Consider the following 7,562-nt stretch of genomic DNA (forward strand, 5'->3'; position numbering starts at 1 on the left):
TGTTGTTATTATTAGTATTGTTTATTTAACATTATTTTTTATTTTTTATTATTTATTTATTTATTTATTTATTTTTATTTTTGTTTAATTTATTTTATTTTTATTTACTTGTTTATTTATTTGTTTATATTTATTTATTTATTCATTTGTTTGTTTATTTATCTATTTATTTTATATCTATTTATTTTTGCCATGGAGACCAATCTCAAGTCAAAATAAAACAATGCTAATTATTTTCAATTTCATCCTTTCATTCTGCTACCCTCCTTCATCATCTATGACTTTTACTGTTCGGTGCAATAGTGTCCAGAGAGATACAAGCACCGATTAATTCTCACAAAGTATATAGTATTTTCATCAAGACAGACCTTAGACTATTTTTATTTATTTTTTATTTTTTGTATATATTGGCAATGTTCCAATGTTTTTATTCTATCTTACTTTATTTTATATATATTCATTTTTTGTCGATGCATATTGGCAAATTTACATTTTTTTTCTTGTCAATATACATACTGGCAATGTTCCGAATCTTGTCGGTTATATAAAACGAGTTAGTGGAAGATATCTCGAAACCCGAGGAAATTAACTTAGTTAATGAGGCCATTAACTAGGATTAAGAGGCTGTCAAAGACATGAAGACTGTGTTAGTATCATCAAGGGCTTTTCATTCCCGTCAATATTTCTTGACAATATTCAAATTATTGTCAGTGATACTGAACATGTTAGGAGGAGATATAAGGAAGCTGGAACATTTGCTTGGAGATCGATTCCATATAGGAGATGAAGATTCCAGAAACGTTGAGACCATATCTGAGGCCGATTTTATTGACAATATTTAAGTCTTGTCACACAATTATTGAACGTTGTAAAGAGGGAATGAGGTCAGTGTAAGGGGGTATTAGGGAGTAATATTGCCCTTGACCAGCGTTTCTATCCATAGGGGAAGAATATCGCCCTGAAGAGTCGTAGAGTGATTAAAGAGAGAGTTTTGAGAAAGAGTTTAAAAGAGAACAGAGGTTGAATTTTATTAGTTCATTTTTTATTTTATTCTCTCATTTCCCACTGTATTGTATGTTATTTTAGTATTTAGTTATATATTTATATCCCATTATGTTTTATATTTTCTAGTATTTGTTAATTTATTCATACCCAAATGTATTGTGTATTTTTAGTTTATCTATTTGTATCCCACTGTATTATATATTTCTTTATTCTCTATTTATTTTCCATGTATATTTGTTTTTCTATTTACATATGCATATTTTTTATTGTTTATTCACGATGTATACATTTTCTAAATCTATTTTTATATTTATTCCTATTTCACTATCTCGTATATTTTTATCTATATATTTTTATCGCAGTACATTGTATATTTTTTATCTATTTATTGATCGTGTATAATTGAAAATAGACTTAGATAAGAGTGTAGGGGCAGTGGTTGTTGGCAAGACTGTTGATAATGTTAAGTGTTGTCAATGAATATTCGTTGATTGTGAACGTGACCTCACTTGGGTCGATTACCCTGTAGAGCTGAACAGGATTACCCGCGTAGATCAAACGTTTAACTGGGACAGAGGTAGTTAAGTTAAATGGGATAGGTAATTCTCGTTAAACGGCCAATGAGGTGGGAGGAAGGAAGACGAGGGGGAGGAAGGGGGGAGGGGGAGAAAGGGGGGGAGGGGGAGGAAGGGGGAGGAGGATTTGCCCCCATTCTCCCCTTCTCGGAATTAGACTGAATTGCATCGTTTCAATACGGTGACTCCCTGTGAGTGTTTTGTTCTCGTGTAGAGGCCGTAATCTCGGGGTAATGAGATTCTGTGTTTTCGTATTGAAGAGTATAAGACACAGAATGGCAGGTGGAAATCGCACGATTAAGCCAAGTTGGGGGAGGAGAGGGGGAGGGGAGAAGGGGGAGGAGAGAGGGAGGGGAGAAGGGGAGGAGAGGGGAAGGGAACTACAAGGGGAATTGGAAGGGGAGGGGGACGGGGAGGAGGAGTGGGGTGGGGAAGGGGAAAGGAAGGGGGAGTGGGAGGGGGAGGGGGAATTGGTAGGGGGAAGGGGACGAACAGGGGAGCTAAGGGGGAGTGGGAGGGGGAAGAGGACGGGTAAGGGAATTAGAAAGGAAAGGGAAATGTGAGGATGGAGATGCGAAAAAGAGGGGAAAGTGAGAGAGAGGGGAAGAGGAGGAAAGGGAATTGGGACGGGGAAGGGAAGAGAAGGAGTAGGGGTAAGGGGAGGGCAGAGGGAAGGTAAAAGAGAGGGGAAGAGAAAGGGAAAGAGAAGGGTTGGGAAAAGGAAATGCGAAAGGGGAAGTAGGAAGGGAGAAGGGGAATTAGAAGGGAAAGGTGAGTGGGAAAAGGAAGGGCAAGGGTGAAAGTAGAAAATGTAAGAGGAGGGGATGTGGAAGGGGAAAGGGCTTGGGAAAAGGGAGGGGGAAGGGGAGAGTAAGGAGGGATGGAAGGGAAAAGGATGAGAGGTGGGGAGGGGGAGGACACGTACATAGAAAGGGGAGGGGAGGGGGAAGAAAGATTAGGGAGAAGAGGGGAAATTAGAAGGGAAAGGGGAGTGAGAGGGGGAGTGGGGAAGGGGAAAGATGGATGGGAAAGGAAAGGGGATAAGAAGAAGGGGGAAGGGGAGAGTAAGGAGGAAGGAAGGAAAGGGAAGGGGAGAGTAAGGAGGGAGTAAAGAAAGGGAAGAGGAGAGTAAAGAGGGAGGAAAGAAAGGGAAGAGGAAGAGATTGGGAAAGGGGGAAGAGGAGGAGGAAGAGAGAAGGAAAGGGAGAGGAGGAGGAGGAGGAGGAGGAGGAGGAAAGGCCAAGAGCAGAATACCCATATAGAGACCAAGGTGGGAGCTTAATTACCTCAAGTATCGTTCTTCTAAGACGTTAATAAGGGCCGAGGCTATATTGGCTCAGTGGGTCGGAAAAAAGTGACCATTTGTATGGCAACACTCAATCAGCTGTAGATGTTGCCATGCGGATGAGTATAACTTTTCTTAGACCTGTTGAAACACGATATAAAAAAGATCAAAGGCAGATATATGGTACCGTGCCTCTCGTGTCCGACGCCAAGAATAGAACTGGGGATCATTGAAATTCTGGTAGTCTTGTGTACCATCATTTCCCGGAGGCGAATGGCCTAATGAATTGCTCATTTCGTTCGTTTCGTTCGATCGACTGGACGAAATGGGTGGAAACACGAATCGTTCGCTAATTTGACCTAATCTCACCCAAGTTGATCCTTACCTGTTGGCCTTAGCGTTTTTTTTTTTTTTTTTTTTTTTTTTTTTTTTTTTTTTTTTTTTTTTTGGTGCAACCTCCCACATAAGGGAGTCAAATCCTTTGGTATACAGATAGATACCATTGTAATATATATATATACATATATATATATATATATATATATATATATGTATATATATATATATATATATATATATATATACACATCGGGTCGTATCTTGACACGTCACTTGACCGACGGACGATCTTGGAACCTCCCCTAACCAGCTTGAAAGTGCTTTCATCGGTGAACATGACGTTCTGCCACTGCTGTGGTGTCCAGTCCTTGTATTTCTTGCAGAATGCTAGTCATTTCCTCCTCACGGGCTCCGTGAACAGCGGCTTCTTGGCAGCACGTCGACCAGGTAACTTTAGGTAATTTTGGAGCCGATGTTGAATGGTTCTGACAGAGACGTTTTTCAGTAGTTCCAGATGCTTTTTCTTTAGTCAAACGGCTGTAATGGATGGGTCTGATTGTACTTCTCATCGTAGGACCTTGTGAGTGTGAGTAGAAGTCTTCCTTGGTGCCACAAAGCCCGGCTTTCTTGGTGGATCAGTACCGGGAGGGAGGGCGGCGGCGGATTTCTTGAGGGTGTAGATGGCCATCCTTGATACCTTCAGATTCCTTGCTCTAACACAGCAAGGGCCCTTCTCTTCTCTCCAATAGTAAGCTTGGTACACCCAATCTTGAGCACTGGAAGGCGAGTTATAGGGCACCAAATTTCCTGGAGAATTAAAAAAAAAAAAAGAAAAAAAAAAAAAAGGACGCTGAGGATCAGCGCACAGGGCCCACTTCCTCACCGAGCTCAGACGGCTCACTAAAAAAAGGGCAGGGATGGACTCTACTTTCTCCTCACAAATGTGACAATGAAAACAAGTAATTATATTGAGGCTTTGAGGGATCACATGCTCACTTTCTGGGGTATTCATCAGTGTGACCACTTCATGCATGATGGTGCTCCCTCTCACAGGTCCAAGGCAGTGAAAAAGTTCCTTTCTGACAATAACATTAGTGTTTTGGAGTGGCCAGGCAACTTCCCTGGCCTAAGCCCCATTGAAAATGCCTGGAACCATATGAAAAACAAGCTGGAAAAGTTGCGACCCACAAGCATCCCTATCCTGAAGGAGAAGCTGAAGAAGATGTGGGCGACAATGGACGACACCTACTTTACCGAACTTGCCAATTCGATGCCTAGAAGGATCTAGATGGTTATCAAGAATAAGGATAACATGTCAAAACATTAAGTGTAACACCAAAGTGAAAATAAAAGGCCAGTAAGTACTACTTTTGATTTTTATTGTCCCAAAATCCTGTCAACACTTTTTTGCGCCCACTGTATATATATACATATAAATATATATATATATATATACATATATATATATATATATATATATATATATATATATCATTGAATGAAATGGCAAGCTTGTTATGACAAAGCTTTTTGTCAATCTCTCTCTTTCGTAAGGCGACTTTCCCTTCCATAGGCAGGAGTCCGAGTAATTCGTTGTATGCCATGAGATAGAAATAGGCATAGTCGAAAGCCAAAACGCGTTTTCGCACCTCCTGGTGCTTCTTCAGTGGCAATTGAAGTAATGGAGATTCCATGAAGGTAAACAACTTTTATATCCGGAAGGTGGATGGTGGTTGGCTGGATTCCTGCGGGTGAGGTACGGTCAGTTCTCCCATTGGCTGAGAGGTGCGTGACGTGATCAGTCTGCGCCCCAGCACCGTAATGGGCGGACCTCCTAACGCTGGGTAACGCTTGCAGGTCATGGGCTTGTATATTAAGATTTCGAGAAAGAACTTTTATGTATAGAGCCTCCAGGATAGGTAGTCTTCTAGGGTCTTGGTGTGCGGATAAAATTTCTGTGTATGTGTGTATATATATATATATATATATATATATATATATATATATTATATATATAATATAGATATATATAATATAGATATATATGTGTATATATATAGATATATATGTATATATATGTATATATGTATATATATATATATATATACATGTGTGTGTGTGTGTGTGTGTGTGTGTGTGTGTGTGTGTGTGTGTGTGTAAGAGGGAGGGTGGAGTGTATTTAGGGATGGAATGGGTGGGAATGGTTTTATTCCTTTTTCTTTTTGGCTACCTCCCTTGTAAGGGGAAAAAGCCTCGGTATATAAAAATATATAAATAATAAATTATATATATATATATATATATAGTATATATATATATAGTATATATATATATAATACATATATGCATACATATGCATACACTACGGCCATAGGATAATGAAGTAGGAGACGGTGGAAGTCAAACAAACTACATCAGTATAAGTTTGGTGGTGTGTACACTTGGGGACTTGTACAAACTCTCCGCTGGACGGCGCACATTGTACTCTATGTACTGTGTAGATGTACATTAATATCGTTACTATGTCAGCAAACACGCAAACTATTATACTTCAAAGTTGTAGTTTGGACCAGTGTATGTATGCATATGTATGTATGTATGCATGTATGTATGCATTTATGTATGTATGTATGTATGTATGGATGTATTTGTATGAAGGAAATGCATGTGTATATGTATGTATACATATGTATATATGTATATTTTGTATGAGTGAAATGGATGTGTATATATATGTGTATGCATGTGTACATATATGTACGAGTATGCATGTGTATATATATGTATGCATGTATATAGTAATGTATGTAAATGATGTTCAATATACTGTTGTCAGTTCTCCTTATATGAATAAATGGGAGCGAAAGAAAGAGAGAGAGAGAGAGAGAGAGAGAAGGGAGTGGAAGAGGTAGAGGTGGGAGGAGGAGAAAGAGCTTTAGACCCAATGATGGAGTTCTCCACCTACCTACCTCCACTCCCATCCCACCCCCACTCCCACTCCTATTCCCTGTATACGTCACCCGTCCTCCAAACGTCTAAATCAACTTTTTTTTTCATTTTATTTTTGGCCATAATTTCGCCAAAAAAGAGGGAGCGGAAATGGGAGCGGGAGAAGGTTAAATGATTTTCCCTTCGACAACCCGGTGCTCCTGACAACCTGCTTCCCCCTCCCACCCATCCCCCTCTTTCCCCTCTGCCCCCCTCTTCCCCCCACCCTCCTCACCCTCTGCTCCCCTTTTCCTCACTCTCCCCCTTCAGCCTCTGCCACCCACCCTTCCCCAATCTCTTTCTTTCCTTTTTCTTCTCTCTCTCTTCCTCTCTCCCCATTTCGCCTTCTCCCCTTCTCCCCTCTTTCCCCATTTACCTTTTTTCCTTCTTACCCATATTCCTTTCTCCCCTCTCTTCCCTTTTCCCTGTCTTTCCATCTCCCCTCTTTTCTCTTCTCCCCTCTCTTCCCTTCTCCCTCTCTCCCATTCTCTCCTATCTCACCTTATCCTCTCTATTCCCTTCTCCCCTCTCTTCCCTTCTCCCCTCTCTTTCCTTCTCCCCTCGCATGCCTTCTCCTCTCTCTTCCCTTCTCCCTTCCCTTTCCTTCTCTCCTCTCATCCCCTCTCCCCTCTCTTCCCTTCTCCCCTTTCTTCCTTTCACTTATTCTTCTATTCCCCTCTCCTATTCTAACTCTCCCCTCCTCCTCTCCCAGCCCCTCTCCCCGTCTCCTCTCTCATCCCCCTCTCTCCCACTTTCCTTTCACTTCTTTTTCCTTTCTCCCACCTTTCCCCAATCTCCCCATTTTACCCTCTCCCCTCCCACCGTCTAACCTCTCCTCCCCCGTCCCACATCCTCTCCCTCTACCCCATTTTTCCCCTTCCCCTTCCCCTTCCCCCACCCCCCAACCTCATCATTTTCTTCGTCCTGTTCCCTTTCCCTGTTGAAATAGGCTCTTGTGAATGAGGTTTTGTTTGTGTGTGTTGATGGTTACGGACTCCTTAATGAGGTTGAAACGTTCCATTTGCCTCCTCCGGCGCCACCAGAACCGACACACCAGTTCCTGGGTTCCGGAGGCGTCAATGGTCGCATCTGGGCGTATCTGGTGAGACGAGTGACGTCATCAAGAGGTGGTGACTTCATCAATATATGGTGACGTCATCAATATATGGTGACGTCATCTGTGCCTTGTAGGTGCTACTCTGGTCTATGGTTTCTCTACCCTTCCCTTCTCTCTCTCTCCCTCTCTCTCTCTCTATGTCTATATCTGTATGTCTATCTATCAAGAGGTGGTGACGTCATCAAGAGGTGGTGACGTCATATGTGCCTTGTAGGTGCTACTATGGTCTATGGCAGGGGTTCTTAACCTTTTT

Source organism: Oratosquilla oratoria, chromosome 32 (assembly GCF_046742065.1).
Source record: "Oratosquilla oratoria isolate Oo_2021 chromosome 32, ASM4674206v1, whole genome shotgun sequence".
In the NCBI taxonomy this organism is placed as follows: Eukaryota; Metazoa; Arthropoda; class Malacostraca; order Stomatopoda; family Squillidae; genus Oratosquilla; species Oratosquilla oratoria.